General features: G+C 39.9%; 1 long non-coding RNA gene across 1 annotated transcript; it reads right to left on the bottom strand.

Annotated features, from left to right (window-relative positions):
• Positions 1-1,709: 1,709 nt before the first annotated feature.
• On the bottom strand, positions 1,710-14,686 carry LOC125639061 (uncharacterized). Its single transcript, XR_012668768.1, has 4 exons — positions 14,097-14,686; positions 6,566-6,720; positions 3,220-3,343; positions 1,710-1,785 (listed from the first exon to the last, which is right to left on the bottom strand). It is a non-coding gene; the product is annotated as an uncharacterized LOC125639061 (long non-coding RNA).
• Between the last annotated feature and the right edge of the window lie 7,730 nt (positions 14,687-22,416).

Below are 22,416 nucleotides of genomic sequence, written 5' to 3'. Positions count from 1 at the left end.
GAAAGGTTTATTACTGGTACATTTTTTAACTTTTGTAGTAAATGTAAGGGTATCAGGAAAAGTTTTGACTTCTAATAAGATGTCGTTAATCTGAAATGGTTGAGAAATATTGGTATAGGGCATAACAGAGTTACCCAATCAATGCTCCATCTGCTTGGCCCAGTTATAGTCAAGACAGTCTCAGTGGTGTCCATCATAGTTATAAAAACAAATAATTACAATAATATTTCACTGTTGTGCAGAGGATCAGATTATCAGAGCAGCATCTTTGGAAAGGTCAATGTCTCATATAAAATACTGGGGGCAGGGGCTGTGGGGGGAATAAAACCAACGTGGAATTAATATTTACTGCCAATGCACTAAACCATTCTGAGTCTAAGCTGCACATTTCTCCTTGTAATAGAACATGTTTCTAAAATGGATTAAATCCTGATTTGATTTTACTACTGTACATATTAAAAATGAATTTAATTTTAAGTGACAAAATAAAATGTAGCATATGACATTCTGTCTGATATATGGAAGTTTCACTTGCGATCCCACATGAGATATATCTTGTTTGTAAAAAATGTCTGTGTTGCCTACTTTGGCTAAACAAAAGCATATAGTCCTAGCACCTGAGATGGGACTCAAACTGCGGGCTAAAAATAGCCATGTAGACAACCAGGGTCTGACTGGAGTCCAGGCTCTGAAACCACTGAGGCCAGTGGCTTTCGGACCCTGGGCTCCAGGCTGAACGGGAATGTCTATTTTTAGTCCCATAAGGTGAGCCCCATGAAACCAAGTCAGCTGACCCTGGTTCTGAGATTCACTGCTGCAGGGGGCGGGGCTTGCTGTGTTGAAGTACTCCAACAGTCCTTTAACTTAACCAAACATTAACTAATCTGAAAGAACCTCACCAGGAGAGACAAAAGTGAGCTGAAAGGATTCCCATTCATCTTACAGCGCACTTCCTCTCCATTCTCGTGATCCAACTTATTTACATAGTACAGAAGCAGGAGCATAGTATAGGGAATGCGTCTGAGGGCCCATAAAAGTCATGGGAAGTTTTGCCATTGACTGCTAAAGCAGCATGGTCAGGCTGTGAGAAGAAGATTGTCATGTAGCTTTGTATCAAAGGCAAAGTCTTATTTTGGAGGTCACCGTATGTCTCTAATTGAGAGCAAATACATACGTAATAACATTAACCAAATGATTGGGTTTTGGGCATTATTCTCTAGAATCCTTTAGAGAGTTTTAATGTGCTGACTTCAGCAAAGCAGAATCCTCTCAGGGCATCCTGACCATGGTGACCTCTTTCCTCTCAAATTATGTTATTCCTGAATAACAATTATGGAAATTAACTTATCAGTGCAAATTGATACATGGGGCTGGTGCTGCAGAATGAACTACTCTATAGTATTTTATTTATTTATTCCCCTTTGTAAGCCCATCATAGTGCAACAAAGAGGGATTGACGCTTTCATTGATGTACAGGGACATTGAGGTTATGGGTACACAGAAGCATCCAGCTGCATGAGTTTTGCATGGGAAACACCAGGGAATGTTTAAATGTTACAGGGGACCAGAGCCGGTGGAAAAAAATGGTAAACATTTTTCATTAACAAGAAAATCAAGAAATTAGAAATCATTTTCCTTCTTCAGGTTTGGAAAAGGAATGATATTTTTATTGATTCAAAATTTTTTGTGAACATTTTAAAGAAAATAAATCAGTTTTTCAGTGGTCAGGTTTTTTCACTCTTTCTTTCCCTCTTCCAACTTCTTTTCCATTTGGTTACTCAACACCTAGGGAAGGAGGAAGAAAGAAGAACAGTGGGGCAAGGGAAAAATTAAAAAGTGAAACTTGAAAAATGAAAAATGTCAGAGTTTGGTCAAAGAAAGGAAAATGCTGAATGAAGCCTGAGGCCTGCTGCCCAGAAGATTTTATTCTTGTCCAAAAGCAGGTGGGAGGATCCCGGTGCAGATAGCATTATACAACTAACAGCTAAAGGAGATTCTCCTTAGAGGTACACTGATAAGTACGTGTGCTTTTGGAGGATCTGGTTCTGGTTCTAATCTTGTTGCAGTGAAGTCCTAAGTGTCCATACTGTGCAGCACAGAGACCACTGTGAAGCTCAAGGCAGTCATAGACATGTTACAAAATCATTATCTGCATTTTACAGCTAATGGAAAAGCTGAGGCACAGAATGAGTGTTAGGCCGCAGAGCATGCAAAAGGACACTGATCTCTTGACTGTGATTCCTGTGCTTTAACCATGTGTCTTTTAACCACACAGTGTCAACTTTAACACAGATATGCAACTGCAGCCTTCGCAGTTCTTCAGACTTACCTTTTTGGCCTTCCTGCAAGCTACACACAGAGAAGGCAAAATGCTGGGAACATTCATTCAAAAACATTTTTGCAAACTGTAAATCATGTTTCAATTCATGGCCATGCCCCTTTTTGATCACACATCGACATGTGTTCGAGGGTGACGTGTTTTTGTTTGTTTGCTTTTGCACATGTTTGGAGAATGGGCTTTTGGTTGCATGAATAGCCCTGTTCACACATGACTAGGAAAGTGACTGCAAGAATTCATTCCTCCTTTTGCAAAGTTCAGGTCTGGTAGCAGAAACTAGAAACAGTGACATGCTATTTATATGGCCAATCACACACCATGAATAATAAATATGAAATAGGCATAGTAGTGAATAGTTTGGTAGCAACCCTTAGGCTGCAATGTGTTCACGTCAGCTGTTTGACAAACAATTACACACAATGAGTAAATTGGTTAAAATCAAAGTCTGTTCATATGGTTAGAAAAAAGGAGCTAAATTTGTCAGGGAACACTGTAAATAGTTGACTCAACTTCATGCATGATAACGCATGGCTGGAAGAACAGTTCTGAATTATAGGTCTCAAAAGTACAGTTAAAAATCTCATCTAAAATTTTATGATGTCAAAATTGTGCTTTTTTTTTACGCCCTGAGTTTACAATAAAATGTTTCTCTTTCTTTTTTCAGATTGCCCATTAAAAATCCTCAAACTTCAGAAAATTAAATCTTTACAGTAACTTAACAAAGAAGGACTGGCAAGACTAATGAAAACGAGGGGAGACCAAATCCTTGTAATATGTCAATGGAGCACCGTGCTCTATTTTTTTTACTCTCTTTTGCATACGTTTTGGGACCTGAGTCTATTCGTGCACATTTGGAGTTTGATTTTCTCTGTGATTTTTACCTGATTTTGTCCAAGTGCTCCCCCGACCACTGTCGTTCTGATCATCTCTCCCAGGTGAGCTCTGCTCAGTGCCAAAACAGGGTGATAGGAAAAAGTATTCTGGGCCTGGCCGAGACTGGGTCTGCTGCAGATAAAAATTGTAGCAGCCTTTCAGAGTCCTTCTGCACCTGGCTTCCTGTGGCCCCAAAGGGCCATTGCAGTAGCTGAGAATAACTGGAGTGCATCATTCATGCACTTTCTCCTGGCCATTCCCCCTGCATTAGGGTGGCATAGAGATGCACTGAGGGAATTCCAGGGAGGTCCGATATGCCAGTGTTACAGCCCCATTGTGTTACTGGCATGGTGTAAATGGGGTTGTATCACAACAGAGAATCAGGTCCTGTATATTTGTCATGGCCACCATGTAGGCTGACACACCGGGGATCTTCAGAAACAAAAATCAGGAGTTTCTACCACTTCCACTAAAGACTGAGGCTCGATGCCTGGTGGCTGTAACAGACGCCTGTCCTGCGCGAATCAGGCATAGCGGCAGATGTACAATACACACTGAGTAGTGGGTTACATGTTGAAGTTGTGTGCTGGTTTGGGTGTGTTACACATCACAGTCAGAAAGAAACTAGAAAGTTTCTAGGGATGGGTAAGTTGCTGGTATGTGGCTCAGCACCACAGCAAGGGAACCGACTGTCTGTCCCTGCACATATTCCCTTTCCCTCACACCAGGGAAGTGACTCTGAAAGCTTATGCTCAAATACATTGGTTAGTCTCTAAGGTGCCACAAGTCCTCCTTTTCTTGAAACATCTCTGTGTATGCCTTTTACTATCCTTGGTGTGCAGGGCTTGATAAAGGAAGGGCTCCCACAAAGATCAAAGAGTGGCCTCTGATGTTCTGATAGGTTGGGGCTTGGAAGCAGTTCTGTGAGCAAAGAGGGTGAATACTGTTCTTTCCCCCTCCTGTATACCAGGGAGCCTCATCACAGGCATACGCCATTCACACACATTCCCCAAACTCTCCAAGAGGTTTCTCTAGTTAGCAAAGGGTTAAATCCTCTCTTTTGTCTCTTTTTTATCGCTGATTCTGTGCTGATTTGATAGAAGAGTTAGAAGATTTGCTCACCAACCCTGCGGTGCATAGCTGAGGTAGATTTCTTGTCACACCTTCACATTCCCCAAGCCCTCATCCCAGGGCTTAGGAAACAGTGAGGGTCTCCCAGAAACCTGGCAGCTTGGGTCAATGACAATCACATTCCTAACTTAACAGCTGACAGGTGTGCTCTGTTAGCCTGGGCAAGCTGTTGGTAATTTCAGTGTGGCCTGCTGGGCTGGAGGCTAGGAAAGCAAACCCAGTCTTTCCAGTGCCCTGGGATGAAAGAAAAAGTTGTCAGAAGGAAGCTGCCTCCCCTTTACTGTAGCATCTCCCAATCTTTTACATGCTATCCTCACAGCATCTTGTGAGGTATGGAAGGATCAGGTCCCCTGCTCTTTTTGTAACAGGGTTGGCTTGACTGAAACTCAAACAAACTTACAGGTCTGAGATAGGAAGAAGGAAGTGGTAAATTTCTATTAGCCCTCCCCCCCCCCCAACTCAGGCAGCTGGAGGGGCGCCAACTCCTGCTGAATGTCAGTGGTGGGTTGGGCTGAAGGCAGACTCCATCTCTTTCTCCTTCAAGCACCTGGAAGAAGGGTGGAGCTCTGAACCCTATATATATAGTGACCCTCTTTGTGCTCCGCTTTGATAGAGGGAAGAGAGGGAGCTAGCTGATCTAGCAGATCTAGCATAGGGAGAGGCTAATAGACACAAAGACACGTGCTGTTGCTAGTAGGTACTTGTGCCCCTCATATCTGCATAGTAAGGGCTAGGAGTTATATTAGCTTTAGCTTTTGTTAAAGTGTGAATTTCTCTAGGTGTTTGAGTTGTTTCCTAGAGGGCAACAGAGCTGAATAAAGCCATACACAACCCTTAGAGTGAATCTCATGTCAGTGACTGAATTCTACACAGTGCTTACCTGTGAACCTCGTTAATGGATTTGATACTAAATGTAAATTATTGCTGATCTAAGAAAGTGGAAGACATTTTAGCAATCAATGAGAGTGAGCATGGGATGCCTATTTCTTCTCACTGCTAAAAGGAGAGCGAAGAATGTGTCTATGGATGATCTCTTGATCTGTAAATCCCTGTCTCTAAGGGAATAGAACTCACTGGGGGAAAAATGACTTTGAACTGAAAGAAGGGGTAAAATATATTCATGTTGGGAGCATCTTTCGTAACCAAATATTTAAGAGTTGGTTTAAAATTATCCAAGTGCCAAATGTTTGGCTTTGGTTGTGTTTGTACATTTGTGGACACACTCCCAAACAATTTTAACTTTAGGAAAAAACAAAATTCTAGCAAGCGATTTGTTCATATGGTCTGTCTGCTTTTGGTAATTTAAAAAAAGTGATTAAGAAAGGCAAGACACTCATCCTTGAAATGCTGCTGCTGGGGTATGCACAATAATGCACGATTTATAATCTTCCAGCAGAGGGATTGATTGATTTTTAAGAGAGTTGTCATTATGGTGTTATACAATGGAGAAAGCAGCACAGTGCAGTAATAATAAACCTGCCATGTTTGAGTGATACTGCCACAAAATCTTTCTGCAACAGGTCATCTTTTTAACCACTTTGCAGAATCCTCCATCTTCAAGTCAGAGTTGCTACTGATGGGCTAGCGCTTCCCTACAACACCAAGCCCAAATGGTCAGGTGTGGTTCAGGGAGTTGGATGAGCTGGGGAGAACTGAATGCTACCCCCACCCATACTGCATTGTAGTAACAACTGTAGCCCTTGGAGCGAAATAGCTCCTCAGGCTTCCGTGTTCCTGCTTTCATAGAAAATTGTTATGCATAGAGGCCAATCCAGAAGCTGCATCCTCTGTTCCTCCTCTGGTGCATTTCTCCCCTTTCAAACACTTCTGAGATCCCCACCTAGCTGGGTTCCCTAAATTTTTTTCTCTCCACTCCATACATCTTCGGAAGGTTGTGAAGCAGTTAGCATCCTTTAGCCCATGGGAAAGGAGGCAGGATTTGCTCAGGTATTGTTACCTGCACATTCAAGGGAAGCCCACCTTTACCCTTCTGTGGGCTCAAGGTGTAACCTGGTTAATTTAGGCATCCTCACCCTTTCTCAATTCCTAGGGGTCTGGCCGAAAGGCACCTACCCTTACCCAATTCCTAGGGATCAGGGCGTAATCTTCTGTGGGTTTGCAGGGCCTTTTACCAGTGAAAGAGCCTTACACAGTAATATTCTAAATCTCTATTTATGAACAGTTACTAAAACAGAATACACATGCTAAGCACACAATGCTCACCACTCCCAGTGAGGCAGATGAACTTTTCATGGTGGCTAGTCAGGATCAGGTCATCCAGGACTCCTCCAGCTTCTGCGCGGTATGGTTGGCAAGGTGTTGCGGTCTGGCAGCTCTGATCTTGGGCTGTGTTCTGGAGTTAGGTTCCAAAGAACTTCCTTTTGGACCCCAGTTTATATAGTTAAACTCGAGTCCTGCTTGACTATACCTTAACCAATTACTTTAAAGTACTACAAAATAACTCTATGACCAACCCTAACATATTGCAAAACAATTCTTCAACCAATCAGACCCCAACACCTTAGTTGATTTAAATCTTGCAAAATTGATTGTTCCTATCTGTTGCATACCTAAAGAACCAGACAGAAACCATATAGATAAACAGGGACCATAAATGCAAAACAGTAAAGAAGTATAGATTTCAGAATCACAACTGTTGATAAGTGTTTCCTTGCCAGACAGAACGCTATAAAACAAAGTTTTCTTTTAGACATCTTAAGATCTGTTTCTTTATCTGGCGATGGTGGGCACTATTAGGAAAGGAGTGCCTTCTTAACAGCCCAGTATTTCATTGTTTTAATGTAATTTGGATGGAATGTGAGGATTTGACTTTCTGCTTTTTAGCTCATGGCTGCTGCTGTCCTAATGTGGCTGCAGAAAAAGGCCTCGGGACCTTACAGTATGCTCTGCTCTCTGTGGTAACAAAGAGTCAAAACGAGTCTTTTCAAACCATATATGGCAGGTCTAGAAAGTGAGCCAACGGGAGCCGTCTCTGGGCTAAGACAGTAGAAGCTGTGCTAAGCTTGTTTCAGTGGAAAGTTGTCTCTATCACTTGTTATCCAGTGTTTAGATACATACTCTACTGAAGATTTATCCACACAAATAAGAATATAGACGTGTGTAAACTAGTTTAGTTATAATAAAAATCAAACACAACCTGATGCTTAAACTCGTGGTTTCATGCACACATTTTGGCTAATTTTTTTAAAACTTTTCTTTTTTTTGCACACCTCTACTTCCTGGTTTTCAGTGCAAGTGGAAATGCCAAAATAAAACAACTTTGGTTTTGTGGTAGTCCTGACCCTAAGTGAAGAAGGTCACACTGGACATTGCACAAGAAAAATGGTTCTCATGAGATTACCTGACCAGATTTTTAGACTTCAGATCTTTGGAGAGGTTGTGTTCTGAGATACCATGGTGATGGTTCCACTGTTCATGCTCTGATCCCACTGCCCCATTTACAGAATAGAATGGTTGGGATTAGCGTCAATGAAGTACCCAGACTTTAGCTTTCTTGTCTCAGCTGAACCTCCAAATCTTTTCTGAGGTACACTCATTACATTAAGTAAACTGGGGTAGTCAATAGGTGGACCACAGGCCAAATCCGGACCGCCAGATGCTTTTGAACGGACCCTGAAATCTTTTTATTTACTTATCATTGTTGTTTTTTTTTCCAGTTATTTTCTCTGGAGTCTGGACCTTGACGATACCTTGACCAAGAAATTTGGACTTGACAAAAAATGATTGATTAACCTTGACTTAGTAAACTATGGGCACCAGATGGAGCCTGTAAGGGGAGCAGGGACCTGCAAAATGAAAGAAAAGAAGCAGAATTTCATGAACTACAGCAGTGTAACTGAACTATGAAATATAGTAACATTATTTTAAAACAAAAATATTGCTCCATATGAGGGCTTTTTAGCCGATGGAGGGCACAAGTGTATTAAATAGTACAAGGTTTAAACCTGACAACCTACTTTGAAAGTTCAGCAATAAGTTTGTGACTCTCAAACCATCACCCTTAAAAATTCCTCTGCCATGAAGCCTATAAAAACACTTGATAATGGTTAGGCCACTGGTGCTGACCAATATTTTTACTGTTTCCTTGTACTCCTCCTTCTGTCTGTCTGCATCCATATGCTGTCTCTTTTCTTGTAGTTGGAATGAAAGGTCTTCGGATTTGGCACCATCTTTTCCTTCTGCATTGTACAGCACCTAGCACGATGTGGGTGTGATGGGTTCAGTCACTGATACCCCTTGGGACTGTTACCTGATGTGCTGAAATTACCTCTGAGCCCATTTTCCCTGCCAGCTTGGTACTTCCAGAACCCTGCCTTGTTGATCCAGACATGCTAGTCTGCTGCAACACAGACCCAGGGTCTGCTCCGTGCCCCCAAAGCTGCAGACTTAACTGAAAACAGCTCAGCAGGTTACCTGTCTCCAGCACCCAGACACCCAGTTCCTAATGGGATCCAAATCCCAAATAAATCCATTTTACTCTGTATAAAGCTATACAGGGTAAATTAATAAATTGTCCACCCTCTGCACAGCTGTTTGCCCCCTTCCCCCACCCCCAGGTATTAATCACTTACTCTGGGTTTATTAATAAACAAAAGTGATTTTATTAAGTATAAAAAGTAGGATTTAAGTGGTTACTTTGTTCTGTCTGTTATTACTTGAAAGTCACCAAGCAAAATAAAGTAAAAACACGCAAGTCTAAGCCTAATACATTAAGAAACTGATTCAGGTAATATCTCACCCTCAGAGATGTTCCAATAAGCATCTTTCACAGACTAGACTCCTTCCTAGTCTGGGCCCAATCCTTTCTCCTGGTACAGTCCTTGTTAGTTCCAGCAGACATCTCAGGTGGTAAGCAGGGGTTTTCTCATGAGTGGCCACCTCTTTTGTCCTGCTTTCCCCTCCCCCCCCCTTTATAGCTTTGGCACAAGGCAGGAATGTTTTGTCTGTGCTTGTCCCCACCCCCACCTCATCAATGGAAGAGTACAAGGATTAAGATGGATTCCAGTATCATGTGACATGGTCACATGTCACTATAAGACCCCTAGTCTCCATTCTCCCTGGGTTAGCCCACATGTACACAGGAAGACGTGCAGGTAAATAAACCATTTACAACCAATTGTCTTAGTCAATGGGAGCCATCAAGATTCTAAACCACCATTAATGGCCCACACTTTGCAGAATTACAGTAGGACCTCAGAGTCATATTTCATATTTCTAGCTTCAGATACAAAAATGATACATGGATATAAATAGGAGGAATATATTCAGTAGGTTATAACCTTTGTTATGATACCTTACAAGAGACCTTTTTCATAAAGCATATTCCAGTTACATCATATTCACACTCATAAGCATATTTCCATAAAACATATGGAGTGCAATGTCACAGTGGGCTTGGTGAGTATATGTACCAAGTATATGTACCATGATTAGGCCTCTTAGGTGCTACAATAATACACATAATAAAAATTCAGGTTTGTTTCTTTTTAAATTTTATATTTTTGTTTTACAGTATAAACATGAGATAGGAATATATCCAATCTCCAATATATGCAATGAACATTTACAGTAACACAGGACAACCGCATCCTCGTATACAGATATATTATTAATGAGAGCCAAAACCCAATATTTTATTACAAGTTAGCTGAGGCAAGAGAGAGGTGTAGATCCCCTATGGGTTTCAAATAGAGTTTGGATTTGGCCTGAATCAGTGCTGTAGTTCATGCAAACAGTTTCAGAGCAATTTGTTGAAATTCAGGTAGGAGTCTGCATGATTTGTACATAAGAATTACTTGCCAACTACAGTGAAATTGATTAGGATCTGCTCTCTCACTTCAGACAAATCACTTTCTACCTTGTAATGCAACCTTAGAACAGCTAGAAGCTTTTAAATTTATTATTACTCTTGCTGAGCAGCAGCATCTGTCTCCTATTAACCTTGTAAGATTATGAAATGATGTCCAAAAGAGGTTTTATGTTTTTCTGAACAAGTGGGTGGTGGAGGAATACCAGGAATCAAAGCTAGGGCTTGGGAAAGATTTACAGCTGCGGCTTCCACACCATAAGTCAACACTGAATAATGAAAAGACTTGTAATTAAAGGCTAATTTAATATTGATTGTGTCCTAGAGCAAGGGGCCAGTTCAGTGTTCTCATATTGTCCTGAACAAGCTTCATCAGCCAGACAGTGAGAGTGCAATTACCCTAAGTTGCCTTTAGCAATGGGACAACATCACCTCAGTTCTGTTTCTTTGCATTCCACAAGTCTTTCAACAGGCCACTTTATGGGACTGGGAAGAAAAGTTATCTTCTCAAGTCTTCAATATCATGTGTCCCCTTGGTGCATTAAATGCTCAAGATATAAGTTTCAAATCCATTTAATTTAGGAAATTGAAGGACTTTGGATACTCTTCTACCCAGTTGTTTCATCTGTTCATTTTCCCTGTCTGTGCCTTCCCTTCACATTCTTCTGTGTGACATAACGTGTGCTTTTTGGTGTTGCCCGACATTTAGATTATGTATTCATTATACTGATTACATAAGAATCCCCAGTTATCACTTTGAGGGTTGACAGGTTCTTGTCCCAAGATCAGGCCCAGTATTATTCAAATTACTATATAGATGGGAACCCCAATGTGCAGTTGCAACACTCACACTATAGGAACTCAGTAAGGTAGATAGAGATACTACAGAATGTACATCTGAACATTCACATACTCACACCATCCCTTGCAGAACAACCTGAAGTGTTTAACCATCATCTTCCTCATTACAATCACCTTTCCCATCATCACCAGTGTGTTTCTGTACTTAGCAGAACTGCTCAAATAGGGTGCAAAATGCCACAAAATATTTTTGAATTTCGAAGTTGTTCTTCATATGTCACAAGGTTTTAAACATGCAAAATTTTTAATCAGAATTTTTATGGCTATTGTCAATTATCAACATTTTTCATTTCTGAAACATTTGGTAAATGAAAAATTTAAACACTTTCAAAATTTGAATAAATATTGCAATTAACATTTAGTCATTTTTTTCAATTTTTTAAACAAAGGTCTTTTGATGAAAACACTTTTTTTGTTCTAAAGTGTAGACCTATTTTGTTCTAGTTGTTGCTTACCTAAACTATAAACATTTAACTCTCCTTATAAATGAATTCCCTCACCTGCGCTTTTCTATAAATATCTTTCAACTCATCAATATTTTTCTGGAATTGAGGTATCTAGGTGAGCTCTCACAAGACCACTACAGAGCTACTATGACATTTTTTTCTATATTTTATTGGATCCCTTTCAATATTCACCTCAGCCCACACTGGTATTCTTTTAATGCTGTATCATGTTGCAAAAACAAATCTAGTTTCTTGTCCACTAGCACGCCTACATCCCTTGCCACTTACAGCTAAATTATCCTGTTTCAGTGCAGGCAAACTGTTACTTAATGGACAATTATTGATATGGATTAAGGACAAAATGATACGACTTTGGGGTTCAGGAGTGAGTGTGTGTGTGTGTGTGTATGTGTGTGTGAAACTTCACTGTGTGCAGAATCAGAACTACTTTTCTTTGACCTACTTCCAAGATGGACTACTTCTGACTGAGCAGATCAACTAAAGCAGCCAGAATGCAGAGCACCAGAGAGTACTGACTAATATCTATGTACCTTCACCTTCTGCACAAGAATTTTGCAACCCCGAAAAATGTTGTCATGGAAGGGGTTCCATTACTGATTTTTTAAAAAGATGATCACATTAACACCCTGAGCTGCTTTCGCTGGCACTGTTGGCTGCTTACTCAAGGACAATTTCTGCCCAGTTTCAATATTTTTGCCACCTGCACTGCCAACCATCCTGCATGACCTTTTCAAACCAATCCATCTTGAGGTACATTATCAAATAATTTCTTGAAATCCAGGTGAAATGTGCTCATTCTTTAACCCTGCTCCTTTCTTAGATATTGAAATTACCTTGTCTGGTACTAACACTGTCATTAGTGAGCTATCAAAAATCTTCACCAAGGGCTTTTCTATTTCACTCGCTATTTCCATTCAAAATTCTGTGATGTATTTCATCTAAGCCTGGTGCTTTGTCAACTTTTAATAGTGCTAAAAGCTTTAATTGCCTTATTATCTGCTCTGGTGCAGTGGAAAATCTCTTTTTGTAGCATTTTCTCTTCCCCTCCAGGAAAATACAGGCTCCTGGGATATTAAAATACCTTCCACTTCGAGGGATGAAGAAATCACTTAGCCCCTTAAGGAAGTCAACCTCCTCTGCTATCAACTCTTGCACTTTCATGGCCCATATTCTCTATGTTAATGAATTTATTTCTTATGTATTAAAGGCCCAAATTTACAAACTCCTCTTCACACAAGAAGTCGATGGAACTTCTTATAGGGGAGTAAATTCTAAGTCAAACCCCAAATGAACATCAGACCTTGTTTCTCTGTGTATAAAAATCTATACAATGAATATCTATAGACAGTATATAGTATATAGTTTATATGCTAGCTGGTCAATAATTAGTTATTTGCATTATGTTAGTTCCTAGAAGTTCCAGCTAAAATCAGGGTCTCATTGTGTTAAGTCCTGTACATACACATAGTGAAAGACAGTCCCTGTGTAATGCCTAAGTATCAGGCAGATCAAAGGGCAGTCCAGATCAGTGGTCTGAGTTCATGCAAGAGGTCCCATAGCCAGGAGACCAATCCAAGGGAAATGTTTACTAAAATGTAAATGAATGGTAACCTAAAAATGTTGTTTTATTTGTCCAGCTCTTGTGATAAACTTATTCTGTGCATTTCCATGCCCTATTTACAAAAAGTCTCACACTTGTTCTCAGGTAACATGCACAGACAGCTGTGCTGAAGTAACTGAAAATAAGGAGATGAATAACATCAAAGCCTGAAAATAGTTATGGAAATCATATACAAAGGAAGAAACATGTATTCCTGCTCAGAGCTGTGTAACTGGAAATTTTGTATTAAGTTTTTGCCTGCAGTACACACACAAACAAGCAGAAAAATCAAGCACTTAAAGTAAATCTACCACACTGTCTGCAATTTCTGTTAGCCGACGGCCAAGGATGTTTGGTGAGGTGCCAGCTATGCCCGTTTATACCATCCGTGACTTTAACCGCTAGGACGCACTGTCCCTTCGTGGCGGGCAGCCCGGGCTAGGCTGACGGATGCCCCAAGGTCCTAACCACCCGTGACTTTAACTGCTAGAGCTCAGAGCTCCTTCGCAGCGGGCAGTCAATACTGACTGACAGGTGCCCCAATGGCAGCACTAAGAGCCTCTCCACACCCGTGACTTTAACTGCTAGAGCTCAGAGCTCCTTCGCAGCGGGCAGCCAGGATTGACTGACAGGTGCCCCAAGAGTTTGCCCCGTGGAGGCGGCACAACTCAACGCTAGGCTCTTAGTACTCTCACCTAATGGCCAGGCTTTAGAGCCAAAACGGCTGAGGTTCTTTAATTGTGATGGCTGCTTTACAGTAAACCAGAGAGAACAAGTCAGGCTTATGCATAAATGGTTACCAAAATTTATTAAGCTAGATTCTAATCATGTGGTTACAAAATTGCTAGTGCCTACTTATTTAAATGTAGAGATGTCACACACACACAAACAAGTTACAAAACTGAAGCCACAATCCCAAAGAAAGAAAACAAAGTATAGAGCTCTATTTCAAAATATGTGTACACTAAAGATAGGAGATCAGGTGTGGGTGCTTCTTACCCTCCTTGCATCTCTCGATTCCAGCGGTGCCAAGCCAGGATCGGTCACTCAATTCCGCGGAAAGACGAATAAGGGACAAGGCTTAGGGACCCTCTTAGCTGCAGAAGCCTTGGGAGGCTGTCACTTATCTGACCAGCAGATAGATAGTGAAAAGCACTCAAAAATCATGGTGCTGTAGGTCCCCTACTTATACCTCTGTACTCCTTTATTCTCTTTCTCCTTTCTTATGCCAAATTGAGGCTGGTCTGTCGGGGTGACGCCAGCTTTTGCAAGAGTAGTTTACACTTGCAAGGGAGAGAAACAATAAGTTTCGACTACTGGACATTTCTTTTTCTTTTCATTATTTTCTTGATTTGCTAGTCTGAGTAACTTAGCAGGGTGGGAAAGAGAGAGGGCTGTTGGTTTCTGCTAAAGCGAGTAATTTTTCCCTCAGTACAAACAAATATCCGTCTATTTGTGTTATAAAGTTGCTAAAGAATTAAAGAAACTATTAGGCCAGATCCTTTAGTGGTGTTAAATGGCTGAGCTCTATTAAAATCAGTGGCATTATGCTGATTTATATCTCCTAAGGATTTGGACTGGCATGCTTACTGCCCACTGGAATGCATGCTTGAGCTATACACGGGTTTTCTGAAAGATTATTAAAGGAGACAAAGCACAGAGAGTGATCTGGAGCTGGTGATCATGACTGGATAGAATATTCTATCTGCTTTTACAAATTTACAGGTAGCTGATCTTTCTTTCTTGCATGTGAATAGACTTTTATAACCCCCAGAATAGAGGTTATGTGTGAGGCCTTTCATTCCCACTACAGGGAGCTGGAAGGGCATCATCAACTTAAAAATCAGCTTTTGTCTGAAAATCGTTCACTTGTTGTTGAAAGCAATGTGTCAGATTACTGCAGCAGGAGGAGACTTCTGATTCTGTACAACAGCTTCAGTGTGGGCCGCAGCAGTGCCAGTTTTTGCACATTGCCCCGCTATGACCACATCTAGGCATGAGTGGGTAGTTCAGTTGCCATGGGATTTCTTTCCTTAGCTTCTCTCTGTTGTTTAGACTACCCACGAGAATGCCATTATAGGAGGAAGGGAAGGGCTTAAGACAAAGCCCTGGAGCTGAACACCCCAGTCTTTCGGGCATTTGAAATCTTAATCTAGGTTTAAATTCTGAGTCTCATGCCCATCTCTTGTCATCATCATCCGGGCTGGAGAAAATCTGCTTAGCTGCATTAACCTGAATAGAGCTAAACTGGTTTGCAAAAGTGGAGGATCTTGTCCAGTATTCTTTGTCAAATAGAGGACAATTATCTAATAAAAACTAGAATGAGCTGACCAGTTCATTTCATAGTGGCCACCAAATAGCTCTAAAACGGTAAGGGCCTCTAGTGATTTAATGAGATGGCTGAATTAAGATCTAGAGGTGGAAGTCTCTGTATCCCATGGCCAGAGCTAATTGAACCATTGTTTACAAATCTTTATTATTTTTATTTATGGTTATTTATTTGTATTATCATTGCCCATGGAAGCGTCAGTCGTCCACCAGGCCCTATTGTGCTATATAGACCCTTTCTTTTTGATTGGTGAATCATTCACAAAATGATACAGATCTTCTTGAAATGTCGTCTTCTTTATGTATAAGTATTTGCAGAATAGTTAGAATGAATAATTTTTCAGACCCTGGACTGTTTGCGAGCCATTGACTTTATCTATGACTTCTGGCATGTATATGGTCTCCTGTGTAACATGGTATCACTTCTACTTCCTGGATTGACATGGTGAATAATGAATAACGTACTTCCAGTGTGAATTTTCAAGTAAATAATAATTCATGTTAAGATCCGTAAAACTTTTGGGATTCATAAATATCCAGAGGTTGCCTAGATATTCATGAATAATGTGACCATTGCTCAATGGAAAAAAAAGCAAACCCAACTCAGTGTAAATATTTGCAAATCAGTATTTTGCTCTTTGATCAGATCTGACCATTATCCAGTCCCCTGAAATACCCTTCCCTCAACACTGTCATATTCATTTGAAAATATATTTCTATTTTATTCTTCTTTTTTAACTGAAATGCAATAGTCACAAAGACATGCAACTCCCGCACTGCTACTGTAACATAAATATTCAACTGATATATAGAGAATAGTTGATAGGTACAAAACCAAGAACCATTTTTTAATAAATGTAGGCTTGGAAGGATTGAATTTTTATGAGTAAATTTTGAGAAATATCAATTTTTACCATACAGGCACAAAGCAACAAAAATATTTCCATTGATGATGATCAAAATTTAGTAAGAAAAATGAAGCTTGAGAACTTATTAGAGTTTGATTTAAGGCTATTCACTTTGTATACTCTGCCATAACATGTTTGCAAATTGTGTTTTTAACGGTTATAAAGCTTTATAACTTTTTGACTCTCCACATCAGCTGTCATTAAATAATTGTCTGAACCCCCCCCATAATTTTTTCACAAGTGTGAAAATTTAAATAGATAAAAATAAAATTGCTTACAACCCAGAACTTTGTGCAAATGTGAAAGTTTAAACAGATAAAAATTAAAAAATGCTTTATAAATAAACGTTGTTATCCACTGAAGTTATATATTTTTTAAATTAGATTCTGCCAGGCCTAAATATATTCAATACATTGGTTCCAGGAATAGTGCACGGGATTTAACTTCCTTTATGGATGCTACAATTTATGTCTAATCTAGGTTTTTAAACCATACACATCGCCGTGGTGTGTGAGTCTCTTAACAGGTTGACTGTGTGTCTCTTTAAATTCCAGCCAGGCTAACTGATTATATCAGTGTGTTCAGAGAGCAAACAGGAATATGTTATGAGACTCAAGATTCCTTATCATCCTTCATGTGAATTACTTTTTAAGGCAACAAGAATTGCTGTTAAACAAAGGGGGAGTAACACCTGTGAATAGGAGGGAAGCATGCCTACTGCTTCAGATGAGGACATAATGGCCAATAAGAGAGGCAATGACATTTGCTCAAGATTTTCCATCTTTTCAATAATGTGTCACAATATAAAGGACATCCTAGATGTCAGATGATAAGGAGAGTAAGTAGAACTGACACAGCATTAGATGTGGAGGACAGAGAAATTGGCTAGACTCTCTCATATTTCAATGAGATAAACCCCACATACATGCAAGACAACCTACCTTAGTCACATATTTATTTCACCACCACATATTGTATATGTCTAATAATCAAACTATCCTAGGGGGGAAGAGGGTTTTGAGTTTGGGAATACGGAGCAAATTTCAGGAGGGGCGGAGTAAATGAAATTTTGTGTGAAAGTTCATTTTAATTCTTTCTTTCTCAAAAAAAAATATTTTTTTGCAGTGGTTAGTTATGTTTGGTCACAAAAATGATGTGTTATTGGTTCTGGTTCTCTGATTGGCTGAGCCTGCCCCCATGTGGTCAGGAGCCATTGCAGAAGCCATTTTGTTGGATTTTCGTGGCAGGTGTTAAATTGTAGGTTTAGCTAGTAAGATAGGAATGAGCAAAACAGAATGTGCTGCCACATAATCGTAAATATAATGTTTAAAACTTAAATGCTGGGAGGTAAATCTTATGTATAGGCCTGTTATGTCATTAGGTGTTAACAGGACAAAATACTGAACAGATAGTGGTGTAGTCAAGAGGAAACTGAGTTTACCCACTTCTCATTTGGCGAATATGGAGTTTAGTTCAATTTAGTTTAGCCAGTTCTCTTTTTACCACTGGAAACACAGAAGATTGACCTTTAAGTACATAAACCAAAGAGAGCAAAACAAGATTTCTGTTAGACATTACCCACATTGATATCAGTGTGGATATTTGCACTCCTCAGGGCAAAAAAAGATGTCCTTTTCTGCTTCTGAGCTAATGGACCTGGGCTTTTTCACCCTGATAGCAGAGGTTCGTGATTTTAGATCTAGAGCTCCTCAGTCCAGTCCCTAGAGAAGATTCAACCAGGGAATCATTGCACGCTTTGCACAAGATCCAGAAGGCAGCATACACTAACCAGGCTACTTGAAGAAAAGAGGGAAATCGTTAGAAATAATGATGCTATGGGCATTCACAGAAATAACTTTAATACCAAAACACTTCACATGTCAAACTTCACGTACAAACTGACCACACACTCCACAGCTGAAACTCAGCAACTGTTTAAGAGCGTACCACAGCTATGGTAGCAAGACAAAGGTAGTTCCTCCAATTAAAATGGTAGAGCAGTTAGGTAGATGTGACACTCTGTACCCCATGTTCACCACTTTTATAAGGTCATGGTATGTTTTGTAGAAAGTATGCCTTGTGAGGTATCATTTGAAAGCTCATAATTTGCTGAATATTATCCTGTTAAAATGTGTGTGATAGTACGTTGTGTAAAGCTATGAAATTTTACTGTATGATTGTTAGTGAAATATGTTGTAGTTCTGGGTAATGCCCACAAACCAATTTCTCAGAGTCAAAGGGACACTAGCATGCCAACAAGGTGTTAACATTTCCTGCTTAATCAGCAGGGGAATAGGTGTAAACAAGAAATTTACATTTTGTCTCAGAGACCGTTCAAATTTCACATACGTTGTAGACTGTCTACATCCCTATGGAGGGCAATCCTCAAAGAGGAGGAGGAGGATTTAAAAATAAGAGACAGCAACCTCCACATTACCCCTCTCCTCCTCCAAGTCTCTGTTCATGACATCAACGAACACATGGAGGACTCTGAACTGGGGGATGGGTCCCTGGCTGAAAAGAAATCCAGTCTGTGAACTGTTGTAGCTTATGGTGAGAGAGACATTTTGCTTTTAAGTTAATTTAGATATTAGCTTGCAGTTTTATCTTTTGTTACCAATCCTGACTTTTATGCCTTATCACTTATCAGTTAAAATCTGTCTTTCTCTAGATAATAAACTTATTTTATTGCTTTATCTAAACCAGTGTGCTTGGATTGAAGCCTGCTGCATAATCATTACTTAGTGTTGGTATTATGGACTTACTATAAGCTTACATTGTCCAAGAGGGTACTGAGAAGTACAAGACACATAGTTCTGGGGAACAAGGCTGGGACTGAGGACTATGCAGGTGTCACCCTGTATGTAATTCATGGATGCTGGGAGCGCATTTGTGTAACATAGCTGGGAGTGATTTTACATTCTAGTTCAGGGATCAGCAACCTTTGGCACATGACCTGTCAGGGAAATCTGCTGGTTGGTTTACCTGCAGCAACCCCAGCTTTGGCAGATCGCAGCTTCTACTGGCCGCGGTTTGTCGTTCCTGGCCACTGGGGGCTGCGGGAAGTGGCAGCCAGTACATCCCTTGGCCCACACTCCTTTTTTTTTTTTTTTGCTCTCCTTTTTTTGCAGTCGCCCCTGCCCGTCTTTAGGACATATTCACCATCCCACATTGTCATTCATGTGAAAATCTGAGACATGTAAGACGTGGCCCAGGGAAGAAGTAAATATAGAAAGCCCCTAATGTAGAATCATTTCGGTATCTGTCTGATATCTTCCCAAATACAGTGCAGTTCACATTACCGTTCTTGAAAATACCCTAGTTATTCAGCACTGAATTAAAGCCAGACTATCCCTCTGTGATAAACTAAATATGATAGTTGCATACGCTGCACTCTGTCTATCATAGGGGGATCATTATGATATTAATGACCATCTACAAGCAAAATACATAGGCAGGATATTATTAGTGCATGCAGTTTAGACACTGGTTTTGTCGACATGAATGCAGTTTAAATTAAACAGCTGTTGGCTACAGCTGAAGGAGCTTTTATTTATCATCCTGTAACATGCAGCTTCTAGTTTCTTCAAAAAATTCATTCATCCAATAACTACTTACAAGAGGATTACTGTATTGCGAGACACTGCCCTTTTTATTTTCTGATTTTGAAGCTGCTAGAGGGAAAACTCCAGAGGGTTCCAGAATGGATTCCATTTTCACTTACACCGGAGTAAGACATTTGACTTCAGTGGAGCTTCTCTTAATTAACTGGGGCGTAAGTCACAATTAGGCCTTTCGAGATCAGCTTTAAATACCAAAGTTCTGCCATCTAACATTTGTCCTCTTTTAAAACAAAGTGTATCTTCCCTCAAGTTGAAAAACTGTTCACTAAAAATATTGCTTCCAATCTGTAGTGGATCAACTTTTCATGATGTCATTTTAGAGCCAACTGGTGCGTGTAAGATTCTTTGAGGGGCCATCACCATAAGCCCCATATTTATTATGATTTTGTAACTTTGGAAAGCGTTTAGAGCCCAATCCAGTGAAGCACATGGCACTGAATTAAATCATAATCTCTCATGATCCTTCTGTTTGCACATCTCTCTAAGTGTGCTTGGAAGCTCCCTGTGTGATGCTGTGGCACAAAGGGCGAATGCAGTCTTTGACTGTATAAAAAGAGTAGGGAGGTGATTTGTACCTCTGTAAACAGCATTGGATTTCAACTCTCTGAATCTAGGAAAAGGGTGATGCTAATTCTAGAGACTGGATTTATGAGTCCTGGCCTCTTTCCCATTCTATTCTAAACAAACGAATACTCAAATTGCATCCCACTATACTGTGTTGCACAGGAGCCTTGAGATGGTTTGTTTGAGCTATAGTGGCATTATTTTTAAAACAAAACTCGGGGGGCCATTAGCACAGGACATTGGGGTGCTTAAAGGGGAAGTCACAAAGTTGAAACAAAGAAGTTAGCATACAAGATGTCTTTAGCACAAATTGAATTTGATTTCTCAGCATGATGTGATTTAAGGATTTTGACTTTTGTGTTTCCTGGTTTATTTTCATTTTGGTCAGAATTTTCACATTATTTTAAATTATTTTGTAAATGGTTCATTGTCATGCTGTTCAGTTTTCCCATGTTCACATCTGTCTGTGCTCATTCCTGTTGAACAGCTCTGTCAACAGCTTTTTGTTGCCATTAGTCCTGGAGAATAACTGTTCTTAGTACAATGACAATACTTGTATTCACATATGGACAAGGATATTCATGTGTGAGGAAGAGCATTGCCATTTATTATCTATTATTTGTTATTCTCCTATCTAAAAAGTTTGTCATCCAATTAGGGAGCAGAAATAATACCAGGTTTGTTTGATAACCAGCCCCATACTACAAATAATGAAATGAACAGTTTGTAAATTACCCATAAACTGATAATTGTTCATTCAAAATAATTGACAAATATTTATGAATAACTTTTATCATCATCATCATTGCAAGAGGAAGACCCATTACTCAATGAGGGGAGAAAGACCATAACAAAATGTGGAAATGGCAGAAGTGCTAAGTGATTTTTTTGTTTGTTTTCACCAAAAAAGGAGCGATCAGGAGTCTAACATAGTGGATGCCAGTGAAATGAGGTAGGATCTGAGAGTAAAATAGGGAAAGAACAAGTTAAAAATTACTTAGACAAGTTAGATGTCTTCAAGTTGGCAGGGCCTGATTAAATACATCCTAGAATACTCAAGGAGCTGACATAAGAACATACATAAGAAAGGCCATATTGGGTCAGACCAATGATCCATCTAGCCCAGTATCCTGTCTTCCAACAGTGGCCAATGACAGGTGCTTCAGAGGGAATGAACAGAACAGGTAATAGTCAAGTGATCCATTCCCAGCTTGTGGTTGAGGAGATATCTGACTGAGAAGCTATCCGAGCCACTAGCGATTATCTTTGAAAATTCATGGAAGATGGGAGAAATTCCAGAGGACTGGAAGAGGGCAAATATAGTACCAATCTACAAAAAGGGAAATAAGGACAACTCAGTGAATTACAGACCAGTCATCTTAATTTCAGTGCCTGGAAAGAAAATGGAGCAAATAATCAATCAATTTACAAACATCTACAAGATAAGGTGATAAGTAACAGTCAACATGGATTTGTCAAGAACAAATCATGTCAAACCAATCTAATAGCTTTCTTTGACAGGGTAACAAGTCTTGTGGTATATCTTGACTTTAGTAAGGCTTTTGATGCTGTCTCACATGACCTTCTCGTAAACAAATGAGAAACACAACTTAGAGGGAGCTACTATAAGATGGGTGCATAACTGGCTGGAAAATTGTTCCCAGAGAGTAATCATCAGTGATTCACAGTCAAGCTAGAAGGGCATATCAAGTGGGGTTCCGCAGACATTGATCCTGGGTCTGGTTCTGTTCAATACCTTAATTAATTATTTAGATAATGGCATAGAGAGTACATTTATAAAATTTGCAGATGATACCAAGCTGGGAGGAGTTGCAAGTGCTTTGGAGGATAGGATGAACGTTCAAAATGATCTGGACAAATTGGAGAAATGGCCTG

Source organism: Caretta caretta, chromosome 6, assembly GCF_965140235.1.
Source record: "Caretta caretta isolate rCarCar2 chromosome 6, rCarCar1.hap1, whole genome shotgun sequence".
In the NCBI taxonomy this organism is placed as follows: Eukaryota; Metazoa; Chordata; order Testudines; family Cheloniidae; genus Caretta; species Caretta caretta.
Note: the sequence above shows the minus strand (reverse complement) of the source record. Positions and strands in the feature narration are given on the sequence as shown.